General features: G+C 36.6%; 1 long non-coding RNA gene across 1 annotated transcript; it reads right to left on the minus strand.

The window, feature by feature from the left end:
• Nucleotides 1-9400: 9400 nt before the first annotated feature.
• LOC130466920 (uncharacterized) lies at nucleotides 9401-11365 on the minus strand. Its single transcript, XR_008927074.1, has 3 exons — nucleotides 11090-11365; nucleotides 10771-10890; nucleotides 9401-9925 (listed from the first exon to the last, which is right to left on the minus strand). It is a non-coding gene; the product is annotated as an uncharacterized lncRNA (long non-coding RNA).
• Nucleotides 11366-21382: the final 10017 nt, after the last annotated feature.

Consider the following 21382-nt stretch of genomic DNA (forward strand, 5'->3'; position numbering starts at 1 on the left):
ATCCTTAATCAAAACATAAAACAGCAATCTCATGCATAATACATACACTAATATATAAAAGCATAAGAAACGTGATAGATCTAGTATGCTCCCTTGACTTAGTCTTGAAGTCTCCAATCTTCAAACTTCACCTTGTTAGCTTGGCACCGTCTTGAAAACCATTCAAAATGCTAACATATACTAGAAGTTTTAAATACTACCTAGAAGTAATAGAAATAAATAATCTAATTATTACTACAAAAATACTCCATGGTAAGAATGCCATATTTAGAAATTACATTCAAAGATAAAACGGTTCGCATATCTTATTTTCTATCCTAGTTGGGCCATACTAGTCACTTGTAAACCTGCAATGCAATATAATATAATACACATTCACCCATTCGTACTGTAAGACGAATGTCCCAAGAAAACTTACACCAAATTTACATGATTAATTAGAATCACGTTCATGTACAAGCGCTATAAAAATCTAATCAATTCCAAATTATTAACCTTAATTATACTATAATCAAATATTGAAATTTAATTACAAGTTATCGTCTTACGAAATTAATTGAAATAATTAATTTCCAATCTTCATTAAAAAGGCTCCCACTTAAACCAACAAACCTTGAACTTTTAAATTTAAATATTAAACTTACGGTACAAGCCAAGTAAAATAAAATAATAAAAGTCCAAGCCGTGAGCCCTTACGTGCAACTGCAATCCCAAAACCCGAACAAGGTCCTTGGTTCGAAAAATTAAGCGAAATGTACAAAAAGAAGCAACGACGGTGTGGGCTTGCGCTCTGCCCATCGATGCGTTGTGCAGCATATTAGCGCACGAACATAGGCGCAAGTCCCATTGCTCGCAATCCTTGCAGCGCGCTTGCCCAGTGACGTCTGGGCATTGCTCGCGTGTTGCAAAGCCATGAGCGATGGCCCATCACAGGCTTCGCCCCGCGCTCACGCGTAATAAGATCCAAGCTCGCGCGTCAAAGCACTCGCCCACTCTCGCACGCTTGATCGCCCATCCTTTCGTCTCTCACAGCGCGCGCGGCTTGGCGCCTATCTGCGCTAGCACAGTAGCTGTCGCCCAAGGCCAATGGCTTGCTCGTTCACATGAAACAACAATCAATCTTTGTTTCCGAAACTAAAAGTTACATGATTTTGTATTTTCATAAATTTAAAAAATCCATTGATTACGGAAAATTATTAAAATGGGGTGATATAATAATATGGCAATTTTGGTATTTACTACCTTAAAAATACACCACTTTTGTATTTACTACCTTATGAAATTTTTATTTTAAATTACTACCTTAAACTTCCAATTTTTTTTATTTACTACCACGTTACAATTTTTAAAATTAAGATATCTTTTGGTTTCTTAATCGTTTAAAGTGATTCAAAATTCATTATTTTCCTTTTACTATAGAGATTTCATTGGGAACGACATTTCAAAACAGTTCGTTTCATAATTCATACATATTTTAAAATATTACAAATAATATTTAATTATTTTTACCTTTTACAAAATGTTAAAAGTAAGATCATTATAAAATCCTTACACATAAATGAGAAGAATGAGTTTTGAATCACTTAAAATGACTAAGAAACGAAAGAGACATCTCAATTTTAAAATGAGAAAATTGTAAAGTGGTAGTAAATAAATAAAAAAATTGGTATTTTAAGGTAGTAATTAAAATAAATTTTTTATAAGGTAGTAAATACAAAAAGTGGTGTATTTATAAGGTAGTAAATACCAAAAAATTCTTAATAATATTTCTTACTATCCAATTCATGAAAATAATAAATCTAGGCTAACATCATTCGAAATTAATGAACAAATCCAATCAAGAAACTTTTTTGAATACATAGATAAACCAATCCGATAATTTAAACTATTCAAAACAATTAAATTTCAAATTTTAATCAAATTATGGTTTAGGTGAATGATTAAAATTAACGAACTCAACCAAAATATTAATCTTTGAATTTTTAAGTGAGCCATTTGCCAATGAAAACATGTTCCCCTACTCACCTAAGAATAATTTCAGACCTAACCAACCAATCCAATTAATTATCACAAAAATTACACTCATTTAGGCCTTTTGGAATTAGGGTTTATGATTAATATTTAGCAACAAAATATATAGAAACTTCACGAAAATTATTATAAAATAGTAGGGAAATCCACAATTAATTATATGTTTATTACTCCCTCCGTCCCTGGAATACTTATCGGTTTGACCGGCACATAGCTTAAGGCAATTTAATTGACTTATTATTTAATTAGTTGGTATTTGATGTAGGGGAATATAGTTAAATACATATTAACATGTTTGGAACAATCCCCAAAGCCAGGAAACATGTATAAAGCACAGATTAAGCAAACTTACATTCGAAGCGTGTTTTCCCTAGTTTATCGATTCACGAACCCGAACAAAGAACTACAATCGTCGTTCCTCTATTTGGTTCACCGACACGTTCAGACCCGTCTTGAGATTCGTAGCTTAGACAATGCTCAAGAGTTTTTAGCTTTTTGGGAAGAACAGTTGTGAACGGAAGCAAAACTGAACTTACGTAGTATTAGAATTAGGTTAGGGTTGGAAAAACATTAATAATTGTTGTGGTGTGTTATAACCCTAAGGTTATAACATGACCGGCCAAGGCACAAGGCCTCAACCGGCCACACACCACATGTACCAAAGCCCACAGCAGCACACGAGCATCGCAACCGTGGGCCTTGGGCCTCGCTACTTTGCCTGCTGCCTTGCTGCACTCCGCACGCGCACACAGCCGGCCTTGCGGGCTGCCATCTCGCGGCACGCGAGCTGCTAGCTCGTTGGGCCTTACGCGCATGCGCGCTTGGCTCGATGGGCCGGCAGCTTCATTGCAGCTCGTATTCGCGACCAACGCCTTACGGCTATTATTTATCGTATCCTACTTGACGAATCACCGTCGTACGATACGATTATTCGTTTTGCCTAGCTTATGAATATTCGTTATATGATATACGATTCCGATCCAACGTCATATCGTATATTTATGTATTTCCGAACTAATTCCCGAAAAGCTATTAAATGAATTTCCGATTCATTTCATCCAGTGATCTGTTACGTGTCATTGGTGTGACCTTATAGGTTCAGTCAAGAGTAAGCTTTGAGCCTAATATAGATTATAACTCACTGATCGGAAGCATCGCTCCAGCTAGCTGTTCGGATAAGTTGATCTCACTGAATTAATTTTTCGTAATTAATCTGAACCTTGGTATTAGACTAATGCACCTTGGGTTAAAGACATATTTCCTTCAGTCTCCCACTTGTCATTCAGACAAGTGTGCATTCCGATTCCTTTGTCTCTTGGTGTTACTTACTGAACATAAGGTAAGATCACAGCCATCCTTATTAGGTCTAGAAGTGTTTCTCGAATTACTGAGTTCAACTGTTAAACTTTTACAAAAGGTTAAGCCTTAACCATTCTGAGCACATCCATGCATTTTCACAGTATCTAACTCTTCGAGAGGCCTTGTACAACAACAACACCATATCCTATCAAAGATAGGAGGATAATCCCTTCTTGTAACTTATGAACAACTTACTTTGATTCATAGTACTCCTAATAACTTCTTTTATAGTCTCCTTTTACGGTGCGACGTTTAGCGAGCATTAAAGCGAACTAATTCTCAAACAAGCAGCCATAACTACTCAGGTTCTGACATGACTTTAATCTCTTAAAGTGTTCTCATGGTCAATCTGATACAAGATCCAATAAGTATCTATGCAAATGATTTCTGACATCCAGTCCATCTAGTTCAAGAAACAGAACTATAAATCAACTTGCAATCTAATCTTCATTAGTCATTGGTCGTCCAACCTTTCAATTACCTGGATTAGGGATCCTTTTGTGATTCAATATTCAAGTTCACTTATGGGTGTTTCTTTGTCAAAGAATCTATCTTGACATCCCATTTGAATGGTTTGAATCACTTGGACTTCATCATTTAATACTAAACTAAGATTAAATGAAATATGAAATATAATTTCATAAATGATAAATATTTAAACCAAATGCTTACTAATCTGTGGGCCTCAAACCCAAAATCAAGCATTTAATGTTTTACAGGTATATGCCTTTCACCCAATACTTAAAACATTCATGGAACTCAAACTTGATTCCATTTCTGCATATGAGTGTTGTATCTCATTCGATGCAGAGGTTTAGTTTATCATACTTTGCTATTCTTAGCATCTTTTCTATCGAAAGCCTTTCGATGTAAGATGAAAAGATCTTTAAATATGTTTATAGAATAAACTAACCATTTAGAATTTGAATGTCATTTTCAATTATGTGTATCTCATATATATAGAACCAATAAACTTGACTTAGCTCCCACTAAACTCCTCATCTACAAGATGATCCATGTTTTCATAAAGTTATGATTGCTCAATAGCCTTGTTGAAAAATATGGTCCAATTCCCACTTGCACGCTTTAATATACGAATAGATTTCTTAAGCTTGCTCTTTTATCTAGCATACAAAACTTTTACAATGTGTGATGTACACAATTCGTTTCTACAAGTCCAATTGAGGAAGGTGTTTCGTTTTCCAATTTCCATATTGACATATGCAATGATTGCTAGATTTATCCAAAATAGTTCAAGCATTCAAACTTGGTGAAAAAGATTTCAACATTATCAATGCCGTGAAGTTTTTTATAATCTTTAACCACCAATCTAGCTTCTCTTTTGTATGTATATACAATATCATCTTTATATGTTTTGAAAACATGTTTTCAACTAATGGGAGTGAACCCTTTATGCAAATCAACGTTGTATGCTTAGAAAACATGTTTGCAACTAATGGGAGTGAACCCTTTATGCAAATCAACCAAATCATAGATTTGATTCTTTAAGATGAAGATACTTCGGATAAAATGGCCTCAAACCATTTTGTATAGCCTCGAGCCATACTTATGTTTCTGATGGCCTCAAACCATACTTGTGTTTCTGATGGCCTCAAACCATACTTGGGAATTTTTAATTCGTCGTAGCTAACCAGTAACTCGTATGTTCTTGAAGCACTTCCAATGTCTTCATAGTTTTCATTCCTCAATATATCTATGTATCTATCTTGGTTGAATTCTATTCCTTATATGATTTACCTAGGTATTGAACATCAAACGTTAGTGTCTATAAAGACATTACTCAAGTCCTTTGAGTATTAGGATTCTCTTGAAGCACTTCCAAAGTCTTCTAAGTACGGAGCTTTTCCAAAGACTCCTAAGTATCCTACATTTGTTTGTTGCTTGACTCGAAGTTCTTTTGAGGTCACTTCGAGGTCATTTTTCTCCCACTTGCCTTTCTGGAAATATGATGGTTTCCTAAAAGACATTATCTAGAGCAACAACCATATGTTCTCAGATTTGTGGTAGAACCAAAACCTTTTGTTTCTATGAGTCGCTCATAAAGAAACATATATCTATTCTTGAGTTTCTTTGATGTAAACACTAACTCTCACTAGGTTTGACAACCCTAGATATATATGCTGAAAAGATGTACTGAACCGAAGTTCAATCCTTATGAGATCTTATCCTTAGCTTTGATAACTTTATTTAGTGTGATAGTCGCTTGAGAGTATCATTTAGAAACTATATAGGAAAATAGTCGTGATTACATTAATCGAATAGATTCCGATTTCTCCATTTGGACATACCATATTCTTATGGAGATTCGATTCATATTGCCATATAAACAATCTAGATAATCTTTCTTGGCTCATGCAAACATCACCTTGACCCAGCCTAGATGTTCCAAAATTCTTGCCAAGTTGATTTTATACCCTTTTGTGAATCGCATTGAAGCATTTCACATATTTCACGTTGAGTAAATATAGCCATATTTTCTCAAATTCTTGTGAAATAGGTAAGTCATAAAATCCATCTTTGGCCCATGAACATAATTGTATAGAATCTTCTAACAATAGTCCATTCCGATGTCATGTTCAACAAGCAAGACCCACGTGTCTTAAATTAACCAACTTTCAGAAATTCATGTCATGGAATCTTAGAATGTTGTCTTGCTGATATGGTCGTATGACATTGCCAAAGATATGTGGAACACAAATCAAAATATTTGATTTTAACCTTCTGAAGTTTGAGTGTGAAGTGATTCGTTTGTTTATTAATCAATCATATGACTCAACCCTTAAATGACCATTTCATTCAAATAAACACTCAACGAATGTTTTTGTTTACTTTGAATGTGAGACTTTCTATGTACAAACAGAAATTGTTTATGATGATTAATGGAACATAATACTATTAAGTTCCACCCTATAGAAGGACTTTAAAACAAACATGATGACCCTACAACTAATGTAGCACGACTTTGCTTCATTTCCCACTTGTAGGTCAATAACCAGACTTAGCTCCCGGAATTTGAGTTCTTAACAAGAGTTAGAACCTCAAGCGGTAATCTAATACCATAGGAGTTTATTTTCTAAGTCGTTTCTCTTTAATATAAATTTCAAGGTAGAAATAGAATATCTAAATTCATTTCTTTTGTTCCCATTTCCCATCCTTTCTAGCACGTTTTCTTATAGTCCAAAAGATTTTACTCTTTGCTTGATCTTCTTACTTTGTTATGCTTACAAATTCCCTTTCTTTTATTCACTTCGAATGACAACATCCAATGAGTCTAGTTCATTTATCGAATAAAAAGAATATTGGTTGTTAACCATTGGTTATACATGAGCCTTTAACTCAATACTTCATTATTCCAAAACTACCCAGTATTCTGTATATATGAGGTCCAATTGGTCTACCATTCAAATTTAAGTTTGAAAACAACCATGAAGATCACTATAAGAAAATAGCATTCAAGATACGCTCTCATTCTCCTTTTCTTTGAGAATCGCTCTCAAAATTAGTTACAAATCGATCGAGGAAATATCGCAGTTCTATTATCCGAACGCAATAAAGTTGAAGATTTGCGATTCTACAAAATGAACTAGCAAAGAAAACATTTATCATACTTTGATAACTTGAATAAAAGCATTCACGCAATCATTAAAGCTATTAAACATTTCATTCATGCAATAAAAAACAAATGGTCCATAATGAATGAAACGATTCCAAGACCCTAAAAGTCCTAAATCCTTAAGCAGTTTTGGCGTGTCTTAAGTCTTTTAAGATTCTAGGTAAGCAAAACCAATTGCTAGTAATCTCCAAATTAATCTTGGTTAATAAATTAATACCATAATTTATCCCATTGCCACAATATATGACAATATTGTTTGAGTTAAAACCACAATCAACGTGCTCCTTTGGGATTCCTTACCATCTAAGTCTACTAAAATAGCACCTCGCTTTGGCGGAAACCTACTATCTTAGGTCCTTAGATTTTTGTAAGTGCTTGAATTTGAAGGCAATTATAAACTCAATATTACTTTGGACCTAGTTGTTTCTATGTTGGTTCGATTATTTAGTGAACTAAATCTAATCGAGCATACAAACAATGCATTCATGCATAATATACATTCATTCAATATATAAAAGCATAAACAACCTTGGTGAACTAGTGTGGCCCCAAAACTTTGTCTTGAAGAATCCAATATTCTTCACCTTGTTAGCTTGCATCGTCTTGAACTTCATTCAATAACCTAACTTAAAGTTCTAAACTAGAAATACTTGAAATAATTAAAAAATTACATCAAAATTTCAATGGTTCGCAGACCATATTTAAAACTTTACATTCAAAGATAAAAACGGTTCGCAGACCGTATTTAACTATCCTAGATTGGCCATACTAGTCATTTGAGTACCTGCATTACATAAAATATACATTCTATGCAATCATCCATTCGTATCCTAAAACGAATGGCCCAAATAAATATGCAAATATTTACGTGATTTATTTGAAAATCACGTTGAAATAAAACGCGTCCTAAAATATTAATCAATTCCTAATTATTAATCCTTAGAATTTATTCTAATCAAAATTTAATTTAATTAAAATAATAGTGCCCTACGAAAATAATTAAAATAATTATTTCATTTTAATTTCATTAAGCGGCTCCCACTCAAACTAATATTTTATTTCGGATAAATTAATTTTAAATATTTAATTAAACTCACAGCCCGACCCAAGTTAAATAAAAATAATTAAATAATTATCCGCCGTTAGCCATTTCATGCAAATATAAAATTTAAAGCCCAAACGAACAATATGCCAATTTTTGTGCAATACGGGCTAGGCTTGTGCCCAGCCCAACACTGCCAAGTACGTTGTGGCCATACGAGGCTACAAGGAGCAAAGCCCCTCCCTCGCAAGCCCATCGCACACACACCGCAGCCCATCGCTGTTGCTGGCCTGCTCAATGTGCTCGGCTCGTTGTACCTTGCGCGCATGGGCGCTTGGCTCGATGGGCCGGCAGCTTCGTTGCGGCTCGTATTCGCGACCAACGCCTTACGACTATTATTTATCGTATCGTACTTGACGAATCACCGTCGTTCGATACAATTATTCGTTTAGCCTACCTTACAAATATTCGCGATATGATATACGATTCCGATCCAATGTCATGTCGTATATTTATGTTTTTCCGAACTAATTCCCGAAAAGCTATTAAATGAATTTCCGATTCATTTAATCCGGTGATCTATTACATGTCATTGGTGTGACCTTATAGGTTCAGTCAAGAGTAAGCTGTGAGACTAATATATATTAGAACTCACTGATCGGAAGCATTGTTCCAGCTAGCTATTTCGATCACTTGATCTCACTGAATTAATTGTTCTTAATTAATCTTAACCTTGGTATTAGACTAATGCACCTTCGGTGAATGACATATTTCCTTTAGTTGATATTGAGTATTTTTTAATATAGTTAGTGAGAAATATGTCAACTTTTTTAGGGTGGTGGGGGTGGGAGTGATTTTGTTAATGTTTTTTACATGTTAGGAATACAAGTCGGACCTTAGGTAAGTGAGAGAAACAATATAAAATTAAAAAGATATGTCATTTATAGAAACGGTGCAAGTATTCTGGAATGGCTTTATAAAGAAAGCGGTGTGAGTATTCCAGGACAGAGGGAGTAGCAATCATAATTAATTTTTAAAACCCGAATTTATCAAGAATTAATTATTCCGAAACGAAAAAACCCTCAAAAAGTCCAACTTAGAGGCAGAATTTAGGAATTCTGGTACGTGGCACGAAGAACTGTGTTAAGAATGTCGTTTTTCTCCAAAAAACACTAAGGAATCATCGAAAGCTAACACTTTAATTTCGAAACACCATGTTTTCACCGATTCATCCAATAATATGAAAAAATCTGAAAATTAACACCATTATGTTCAACCATATTAATTCATGAAAATACATTAAAATCTATAAAACATGAAGCTCATGATACAACTGTTTGTAATTAATTCTAATCTAATTAACATGCGGAAACATTCACCATAACCAAGATCACATGCAAAAGTATAGATAAAGTGTTACATACATTCGTAGTGTGTACTCCCACTAGCTTTACGAACACGACCAAGAACTCCACGTGTAGTTCCTCTACAATCTTTCAACGGCATTTTCGAATCCGCCTTGTCCCATTAGCTTAGCACAATCTCAAGGTAGTTTGGCTTTTCTGGAAATCTCACTTTCGAGCCACACAGAAAATTAGGGTTGCAAAGTGTGTTTTAGGGTTGGGAAAACAACTTCATTAGGGTTAAGGAAAATAATCCTTTGCACAATAAGTAAGCTAACCGACCAAGGCACAAGGTCCAAGGCCGGAAAGCACACGCACGACCCATAGTGCGAATAGGCGCTAGGCCTTGGGCCGCGCTATGTAGCGTTGTGGTTATTGTTGTTGTTGTTGTTGTTGTTGTTGTTGTTGTTGTTGTTGTTGTTGTTATTGTTGTGCTTCTCGCATAGCATTCGAGCGCTAACAAATAGAAAACCAATTTCTTGTTAGGGGAACTTGACATGTGGCATATGGGGGGACCAAAAATATTGCTTATCTTTTTCTTTAACGACAAAGTGATTTCAATGACATAGATTTGTTGTGTTATATAACCATTGCAAATTTACAATGCACATAAAATAATATTACAACTAAAATAAATAAAATATCAATATAATTTTTTTATTATTTTATGCCCTGACACATAAATTGACACAATTTAGATCAAAAAACAAGAAATTCTTTCTTTTCCTCCCTTGTTTTATTTTGTAGTTAACAAAATGGATAACAATTCATTTTGTATGATAAATAAAAATCCTCTATAGCATACCTTAACAAGTTAAGTCTTACTTTGTTTAATTTTTAAGTATTTTTTATTTCAATATTTATTAGCCCATTATTAAATTTATTAATAACGATTATACGTCACTAACTTAAATTGTGATTAAATATATCACTAATAATTTTATTATGTACTTATCCATAACAATATTATGAAAAATAAATGTAGGTTGGGTATGGATGATGTATGGAAAATATGATATTTCTGGTGTTTGATAAATTTTGTTAAGTGTTATTGGTGTTGGGTTTGGTTTTGGAGAGAGAGAAAATGTAAAATATTATATTTTATTAGGCTGAAGACCAAAATCCTTGTATTTGATAAACATGCTCTAAGCAACACAATAATTCTATTTAAATAGCTACCAAGCTTCTACACGAGATAAAACTTCTGAATTATTTCATTGAACAAAACTTTGTCTACAAGAATCTATCCCCAACGATAACCCTTATAGTTCTGGAAAGAGTATCAAAGGGTTAAATCTTACCTGAGCAAGAAACTCCTGCTCAACAACACTAGCTTCCAACTTTAATTTCTTGTTCTCATGCCAATTTCCATCTCATGTTTCCCCCCTTCAACAACATCAATATCCTATAAGCCCTTCAATCTAAAACTTGATAAGTCAGTTGAACAGAAGGCTTTCGTATGAATAAAAGTTGATAAATCATACATCGGACCAATTGATAACAAAAACGTGCATGAATAACATAACCATCTAAAATTTTACAAAACAACAAACATAATAAAATCCTTACTTAACTTAAACCAACTACAAGAACAAGTTGTTATAACTATTTTATTAGCACCTTTCTTGCGCACAAACAGTAGCTCTATTTGGTTGGGCAATAGGCTGGGAAGCAAGTGAAGCAACAACATCACTGCTATCATCGGCTGGATATGCAATAGGGTTCACATAAACACCCCCGTAGTGTGGTTTTCCACAATACATGAAAATTTTCTTTCAGGGGCATGTCTTAATTTCCTCAAAAAACGGGGATGTAGCCTCTAATGAGTTTTTGAAGAAAAAAAGTGGATGCTTCTAATAAGTCCGTCTCTAATTAGCGGTTGCCTCAAAAGGCTCTATTTTGAGGCAATACAATGTGTTGCTTCTAAAAGATCATATATTTCGAGGAAACCATATATCATTGCCTCAAAATATAGTTGGAGGCAACCACATATTATTGCCTCAAAATATAATTAGAGGCATCCATATACACTTGCCTCAAAATGTAATTGGAGGCAGCCATATATCTTTGCCTCAAAATATAATTAGAGGAAACCACATATTATTGCCTCAAAATATAATTAAAGGCATATGTATTTTCTTGTCACAAAATATAGTTAGAGCCTAATATAAAGTCTTGCATCAAAATGTATTTAGAGACAATATTAAAATTTAATTCTGAAGACATTATATATTAAGGGCAGCCATATAATTTTGCCTTGAAATATAATTAGAGGAAATATAAAAAGTCGGGGGCAACTGTAGGGGGGTTATTTTCTCGTACTTTGCCTTTTTCCCCTACGGGGACGGTTGTTTTAGAAACCTTTCGTATCTTTGTACTTTGAAGGAGTCGCCACCAAACATTATTTAGGGTCTCGTTTGGAAAGACCGAAAAGATGACTCTATTAGGATAAGGAATTGAATCTTAGAAACGGATGGGTGAGATCCGAGCAAGGGAACCAGATGCTTATTCTGCGAGCTTTAAAAATGATTCAAATGCGTGGAATAATATTTTCAAAAACACCCTAGTTTAGACTATGTGGGTTTGAATTTAGAACAAATCGAATTTCTAGTTTGTATTGTGGTCACTTTGCTTTAAAGTTTAATTTAAGGGAACCTAAGATCGGTTTGTCCAAGAAATTATCTTTGTTAAGCGTGGCGTAACCTTGTATCTTATTGTATTTAGCATGTTAGATGATGAAAGCAATAAGCAAGTAAAGCAACATCACAATGCAAAATAGGTGCGGAATTAGTAAAGTACAAGACCACCTAGAAATGGACTAGGAGGTAGAACCACATTGCCTAGAAGGACTAGGCAAGTAAAGTTGCGGAATTTAAATTGCATAATTGAAAGTGCGGAATTGAAATTGCATAATTGAAAGCGCGGAATTGAAATTGCATAATTGAAAGTGCGGTATTGAACTTGTATAATTGAGAGTGTGGTATTGAACTTGAATTTTAGCACATGAGATCCGAACGCCAAGCGACTCCTTAAAAATAAGTGCGCCCGACACAGATTCAAAGCAAAAATCTCTACTTTAGGTCAAGTTGCTCGACCTAAAGTGTCTTAGATTTTGAACATAGAACTTAAACTTTGAAAAGTTTGAATCTTGAAATGTTGGACTTGAAATATTGAACTTGAAGTGTTGAACTTTGAAATATTGAACTTGGACTTGAAATATTGAACTTGAACTTGAAATATTGAACTTAAGAGTCTTGAATCTCAAAGATCGGACATTTTAATGTTGAAAAGGCTTGATCTTTGATGAGCTCTTATTTTGAAATGATCCTAGTTTAAGGAAGTGATTGCAAGCAACCCTAAACATTATCGGATCTTAAAACTTGAACTTGAAATTTGAAAAATGGAGTCTTGAATCTCAAAGATTAAACCTCTAAACATCAGAAAGGCATCATCTTTTATTACTCCATGTTTTGAAGGTGATTGTAGTTCAAAGAAGTGATTACAAACAACTTTGAACATCATTGAATCTTGAAAGTTTGTATTTTTGTATCACATAAAGTTTGGATTTTGTAAGAAATGTATGATTGTTGTAAGTGAAACTTTTAGGATTAAAAATGCCAACTTACTCATCATTTTTGAAATATAAAATCAAAGAAACATGATTGATTAGGGGTGGGATTCGGAATTACCTAGTTTGGTTTAGGCAAGAATTACTTTTAGAGCTCCCAATTGCTTAGAACTTGAAAATTGTATGTGATTTTGGAGGATTTTTGTATTTTTGATTTGAGTGGCAATTTTTGTATTACGACGTTGTGTTTTGATTTTGCGTCCCCATAATGCTCAGAATTAGGGGTTTAAATAGAAGAAGATGCTGCTAAATGCCAGCTCACGCCAGCGTCCAGCGCAGCAGCCAGCGCCAGGCGTTGCTGACGTGGCGTAGAAGCTGCCAAAAAGGACGAAAGATGTCGTCCTTGTTTTGGCTTGTATTGGTGTACCTTCGTACGAATTGTACGAAGTTGGAACGTAGTGTTTTCTTGATGATTAAGGAAGTTTGCGACTAAAAACTAGTCGTTTTTCCGGGTTTTTAAATTCGGTTTTACGGGACGAGGCCCGGCTCGCTCGGTTTTGTGGGTCGGCGCCCAAATTTGGCTTGCTTAGTGTCATTTCGACTGGAAAAGGCCTTGTAAAACCAATGGAATAGTCCATTGGGTGAGATTGTACTTGGATTTTGAAATTGATTTTTGGAAATTGTATTTTGTACCGAGTTCCGGAATGGGAACGACCTCGGGGAATGGATTTTGGCTCTTGAATTTTGGACATGTTCTTAGCAATTGGGATTTCCGTATGGAGTTTCTCCAACCACCTAATAAGGATAATGGTATCGTCATCATCCCAAAGGGGAGACACAAATTAGGTGTCTACAGCAACCATATGATTTTGCCTCGAAACTTAATTATAGGCATTATAACAAGTTGTTCCTAAACCGACGTACATTTAGGGGAAACTATTTAAGTATGCCTCTAGAAATAATTAGGGGCAATATCTTATTTTTAAAATAATGATATTTAGATGCAATTGGATATTGTCATGAAATGTGTTTAGAGGCACCAAAAATAAAGCTAGCATATTTATTTCATACATTTGCAAGCACGGTAACCTACAAGAAATAACTGTAGACACCTACTTTTGTCCCCATTCCCGAAAGGGAAGGTTCGATGATGAGAACGTAAATCTCCGCTTGGCAACGCATCTCCTATAAAATAACGAATCTCAAATCACCCTTTCATTCCAGCCAAACCTGCTATTTATAGAAACCTGCTAAAAATGGTAACTGCCGTAAGAAGTAGTTGTTAAAAGTGGCAAGACATAAAATATAGAAATCTGTCAGAATTAGGTGTTGCACTCCAACATAAAGTCCTAAAAGAGATAGAATTGGCAAAGGAATTCTATTCCTGTTATAATTCGAAAATAAGAGTTACGTATTAATTAAATTCCTAACGAACCCAGAGTTCGTAACGGGCCCAAACGCATTCCGTCATAAGTTGATACGCACTAAGAAACTCGGATAAGTCTCAAAAGCTCCGTGATTAAGAGTCCAAATCTGACAAAAGGCTCGGCTCATACCCTATTTTCAACGCCTGGGTCTGGGCGCTGAAATCTTCGGCGCCCGGCCCTGGGCGCTGAAAATACCTGGGACGTGTTGTCTCCGAATTCTCTTTGGGTTCGGATTCTAAAGTTCTATCCTTCCACCAACTCTTTCCCTATAAATATAGCCTCATAATCGACGAAAAAAGAACACACAATTCATAATCTGAGTATTGACTCCAACCCTAAGCCTAAGCCTCACGCTGCAAAATTGATCCCGCGTTCTGTCGCAATCGACCCAAAAGTCGAACAGAACGTATCCTGTCCCTTGTAGCTGAAGAATTAAACCTAAATACTGGAACACTGCTCAGAATCCCGAGATTCGTTAGATAAAAGGAGAAATAGCAAGGCGAAGTGGATAGTTTTCTGAGAACCGTGACGCACCTCTCAAGGGTGCGTCGTAATGTGTCCCTTCGCATGATTTAATCGCTTTCATCACCCTTTATAAAATTGTTAAACTATTAATCTGATTGATCTATCACGCCTAATAAAGATAATATCTTGGACAAACGAACTATCATGCTAGGTACCTTAAATCAATCTAAACAAGATAATCACGATCGATTTAGTATTATGTGTTGCATATTGCTAAAATCAATTCAGAATAGTTTAATAGTTAACGCATGTCCCTTCAATTATTTATGCTGAGCTAGTAAGGATAACCTGCCTCTGGAGTTATCGATGAGCACTCCTCTCGGTAGTTACAGTCCCCCGAACTCTCAATCTCTGCCCTGCGGGTGTACGTTGAGCGATCCCCACACCAGGGATCACAAGGGAACCTATAGCCGTCGTGGTCGAACATAATTGCACTCCCTTTATGTCACGATAATCGGGTTTTGTCAGTTTTTCTCATTGTCGTTAAAAACTGAATGGCGACTCGTATATTACTAGTCAAATGGGTGTAAACTCACAGGAAATATAACTACACTTGATCTGACGACGTCACGCCCACGAGGGACGAGGTCATGCATTAGTCTCGTGCTTTTTCGACCCCCTCACAGTGGCGACTCCGCTGGGGAACGTTAATGAAATACTCGTGCTCGTAGGTAATCAAAATAGCCGAAGGGTGAAACGATCCTACTCCGCGTTTATTTCCTTATCAAGTTGGGACGACCTGAAAATCAGCATATTAATGTCAACGGACAGAACCGCATAACGAATCTCAGCTCCCTTGGTATGTTTCATCTCGGGAGTTGGGACTAAGGATACCCATCGCCAACCGGGGGGTGCATACGCTTCGAATGTTGTCCGCTCGGCACTTGTCGCTAGTAGTACACCCGTCCCAAACCCAATCGCTCGCCCACTAGGTCCCTCTCATTGGTGCATGCCCCCTTGGCTTACATCGTGATTGGCCTCTTGGGACGAAATTCGTCTGTTGAATGCACTACCTCGACCGGGGCATGTGTTGGATCTACGATAGAAGCGGTACCAAGCCAGGCGCAAATACTACCCATAGAAGCCTATCATAAACTTCGTGACATGTTATTTTTTGCTTCATGTTGTAATGTTAGTTATGTGTAGCAAATTATGTGATTATATTGTGATTGTCTGTGACAAATAACGCTAGAAAACCAACGACCCTAAAAGTTGCCTAAACATTCATAAACACCAATTGGCCAAAGAGTTATACCTAAATACGTGTTCCGCAAACCCGGGCGATCGCCACAAAAATAAGCGACGCCTAGGATGGCCCGTAACGGATCCCACAACGCCGCACAACGCATAAAGGACGTTATTAGGCAAGCACGCAAGATTAAGTCGCATGTACAAAAAAAATACGCGAACAGAATATGAGTACCAGTCAGGGACGCATTTTCAGCGCCCCTTTCTGGGCGCCAAACATTTCCACGCCCTCCGCTGGGCGCTGAAGTTGCTGCCTGACCTCTTGGTCAGGCACCCCAACCTTGGTGCCCACGCACAAAATATACGTAGCAATAAAAATTTTGTAACAAATTTGCTACGAGGACGTATGAAAAAGCACTCGATTCTAAGAACGACTTATAAAATAAACGACTCTTTGTGTCGTCATTAGGCCTCCTATGACGACAATGTTCGACACCAAAACCGACCATGCTAATTAACATAACCTTGAATGTCACATGGGCAAAGTATTCAAAAAATAATGTTCAAATAGAGTTTTCAAGGAAAAATAATGTTCGAATAAAAAATAAATAAATCCGAGTCTAGACTAGGCTATGCCAAAGTACAATCTAAATCCTAAGTCTTAGTTGTCTTATCCATAGAATCGGTCCTAATGCTTGGTGTCGTTCTGCAAGATAAAAGGTTAAACCATATTGAGTCTCCCTTCCTAACATTAAAATCAATAAGCACCCATATGTAATTGTCATCCCTTGCTAAGGATCTACGGCCTCAATACTCTCTCTCACCAATAAAAAGAATATATTATGTAATTCAAGTATTTGCAAAATGGGAACAGTCACATTCTGAAAATCATTCCTCCATAGTCGCACAACCCCCAAAGCGAGCCTAAGCTGTCAATACCATTGGCATAAAAAATTAATTAATGGCCTGAAGGCTTAGGATCACATTGGGTCACGACTATCAGAGTCCTCTCGAGCCACTCGCTCCTTGAAATACTCCTAAGTACGGACTAAAAGATTTTCCATGAATGCAACATGACGAACCATGAAAATAACCAAATCGGCATGCCATAAGGCTACCATCGGGGTAAAGCAATACACACTAAGAGGGAAACCGCACTAATGATTCTAGTCTTGCAAAAAAGAAAATTCGATCTCCCCAACTAACTACTTTGCCATCATTAAGCAAAATGGCGCGTGACAAATGAACACCCAAGGGTTAAAATCTAAAGTGTCAACCAACGAAAGTTATGGTCCAATTAGCCTAAGTTTGAAAGTTGCTTGGTCAAGTATTATAGGCTTACGCCACGTCATTATTTTGAGTCTAGGCCACCTCCTCGTATTCGTACACGGGTTATAATCAGAAAAATTAATGAAAGTTCGAGTCTAAATCACAACTTCCAATTAAATACTGTAAACTGGAGTCTGAAAAGAAACAAAAAAATTATTTTCGATGTAGTTCTTTCGTTAAATTTCAATAAAAACAACATTTTGAATCTACGCTATTTGCACATTTTAAGAAACGACTAAATACGCTTGCAAAGTAAGACAATTTAAAGGTCCACCCTAGGCCTACTAAAGTTAAAGGTCCACTATAGGCCTACCAAACGAGGCTCACTCAGTCTCGCCTCGTGACTCAAAGACCACAACCATCTACCTTTTAGCCCAAATAAAAAGGGGGGAATCCCAAAGTGCAAAAAAAAAAAAAAAAAAAGAGAGAGAGAAAGAGAAAAGGGAGAGCGAAAAGAGCGAGCCATGAAATACTTAGCCCGTACCTCCCAAAGTGCAAAAAAAGAAAAAAAGAGAAAGAAAGGGAGAGCGAAAAGAGCGATCCATGAAATACTTAGCCCGTACCTCCCAAAGTGCGAAATTTACCCAAGTAAACGAAGGAAAAGAATTGAGTCAACCAATCCAAATCATACCACAAAAACTACATAAAGTTCTACGATGTCTACCCTTTCCAAACCTCATGCTGGAATAATACTTATACAAATTATCCTATCTCATTCAGCCCATCTTTCAAACCTTCTTGAGTCACAAATAAAAAAGGAAGACAAATGAAAAGTACATTCTACGCTTAACGTAAAAAAAAAAAAGAATAATAAAAAAGAAACTTTGCAAAGCACCTTTAAAATTCGTCTAAAAAGAAAAAGCATTTAGCGCACAAAAAATATTCGCAAATATTTGGCACAAAAAGAAAAGAAACAACGCACCAAAAAAATCTGCCCAGAAATCATTTTCAGCGCCCAGAGATGGGCGCCGAAATCTTTAGCGCCCCAGCCTGGGCGCTGAATCTCTCACCTTGCCAAATTTTGTCCAGAAGTGCTCGTCATTTTATCCGCACATACACGGAAAAATAACGAACACTTGGAGGGGTACAACACGTATTCAGATATACGTACCAAAAAAACACATGAAAAGATTTTTGTGCAAATACATGTACTTAAAAAATAAAACAAATTTTTAGCTTACGGCAAAGCAGCAGATTAAAATAATAATAAACTTCACTTATCCTACCGTTTCAAATAATATGTTTCCACCTCAGAACGTACTTGTTTAAAATCGGCATTCTAAAAAACCATTTTCTGGCTAAGAACTACGCAAGACCTGATTCCAAATTAAATCTATTTAAGGCGGATACGTAGGCAATCCATGATTCGGTCCAACCAATTTGCAAAAATGTTAGAGCCTATAGAGTAACAAGAATAAGAAATAGAGTCCCTTATTGAAATTTAATTACTTGCAACCCAAGTCGAAAGAAAAATTTAAGTCAAAGGAAGAATCCAAGTCATCAAGATGCCAAAATGAGCACACATCGAAAAATAATAAGGGCACGTACCCTTGCCAGAAGAAGCACTCACACTCCTAGGCACTTAGCCAAGACTCAAAAGATCGCTTTGCCTCAATTGAATGGGGGCTAGCGCAAGCGTCCATGTCCTCTAAAGTACTCGACTTGACCCTCCCTAAAGCAAACTAACTCACTCAAGACCTCCTTTCACCACTAGACACAGTCATAATCGCCAACAAGTAGTAAAGGCCGTAAGCTTGCAATAAAGAGGATTGTTCTACGACATCGCCCCATCGTTCCTTCGAACTCAGGGCACTCGTTCATGGTAATTCGAATGCTTGCAAATCACTTTAAAAAAAATCAGACATTGTCAATAGGACTTGGCACTTAACCAAGGCTCACCCTACTCAGACGTATGACACGGGCATCTAAAATCGAAATCTGAAAGCATTATTAATGAGAAGACATAATAGCAAATGGGGGCTAAAAATTGAAATGAAAGAGCTAGGGAAAGAACTAAGTATACCTTGACCTTTTGTACAGACATAAACCAAGTAAATCTAAGTCGATTTGAAAGCGGTTTATATTGCTGCAATTCTTGAAATGATGGCCCTAAAAACCTAAATCATGTGCCACACGGGTACAAGTAATATCTTGACGCCTGCACCCTGGCTTCCAGCGAATCCTTAGACAGCATTCCAAAAATCGTAACAGTATTTTGATTCACTCATGTAATCCTGTACGAACCCTTCTATAAGTCAACTTACTTAGGACACCTCGGATTGTACACAGTAGGACTCGGAGTTTAAATAATTTTCAAAGACTTCTTCGAACATAATAAAGTGTCGTTGGTTTAAGCTAAGTTTGCGTTTATCTCGATGTTGCAAGTGAGTCAAAGAGATTTCTAAATATGATTATGGGTAAAGAAAGGCACCTAGCTTTTGGTCAAGGCACACTTCAACACGTGACTACCTTGACCATGGCAATGTCGCACAATACGACATTTACAAGAGAAGTAGCAAATCACTACTCGAACGTACCTCGCATTAAACGAGTCTGGTTCAAACTATTCATGATACATGTCACCATGAATACATAAAAATGTATGCCAAGCATTATAGCACCAAGCCAATCCCGTAGCTACAATTGGGGGCTTGAGAAAAACACTCTAAAAATGCTCGAAATGACGATTTTATAGCAAATTCTCGACGCTAATGCTATACATACATCATAGGGGCACAATCCTAAGGTTTGATCGTGTAAAACGAACCTAAGAATGGCTACAACCCCTCCCAAATTCTAAGCGCTACTTAGAATATATAAAGTCACCCCACTAACAAGGGTAACTGAAAATCACGAATCATCAAAACTCCGATCAAACTACTGCACATAACGCTCGCCCTACAAGCGCCCGTTACACAGTCTACGTCGTTCCAAAGCAAAAGCGGAAGAAAAATCAAGGATAAGAAAATAAAAAGAAAGAAACATCTATGAATCCTCGCATCGAACGAAGTTATAAGCCGTGCACACCCACGCAAAAGGTGCTACACTTGTTCGAGCACCTGAACGAGGCGTGATGAAGTACTCCAATACAAAAAATAATAATGATGTCCCAACACCTGGAGGAATGTTCTAAGACACGTTGTTAGGCCACACAAGCCTACATCGCACCATAAGCTCAACCATCCCACAGTACAAGTCTAAAAAAGAGTAAGGCATATTGCACTAATGCGGGCACGACCAAGAGCATGTGTAAAAGAGGCAAAGACTACTTATCGCCCAAATTCAAAATGCAAGCCACACGACTTCTACATTAAGGATTAAAGGTAGCAAAATATTACCTACCACGGAAGGGATAGCTCGCACCTATACGAGCGAAACCCCAATGCATCTTTCTCGCAAGAACCTACAAAAATCGTACGCCAAAAGGAAGCATCCCAATATGCATACTTGGGGGCTCCAAGCTACGAAACGACCGTAGCAAAATAAAAATATCTCAAAGCAAATGTTTGACCGATCAAAAAGGGCAAGATGCTTGAGCCCACTTCATGAATGGGCCTGAACCCTATCAAGCTTCTAAGCAAACTATTCAACATCAGTCATTGCTCAAAAAAAAAATGATTCAAGCGAACTGATTAATGGACCGCACGCAACGACCGTTCTATGAACGCTTGTTCGCACATACGTTCTAAGTATCGAACATTCACGAACACGTTCAAAAGAAAAAAAATATATATATACGTTCAAAATAACAACAAGAGCGATCAAAGTCTTACGCCTCAAGGTATGTTCCTCAGGCCATATAGACTCGCCCGACTATCGCAATAACTGTACGCCTTAAGAGCGAAAATTCCTTTAAATAATCGCCCCAAAGCGACA

The sequence above is a fragment of the Spinacia oleracea genome, chromosome 2 (genome assembly GCF_020520425.1).
Source record: "Spinacia oleracea cultivar Varoflay chromosome 2, BTI_SOV_V1, whole genome shotgun sequence".
Classification (NCBI taxonomy): domain Eukaryota; kingdom Viridiplantae; phylum Streptophyta; class Magnoliopsida; order Caryophyllales; family Amaranthaceae; genus Spinacia; species Spinacia oleracea.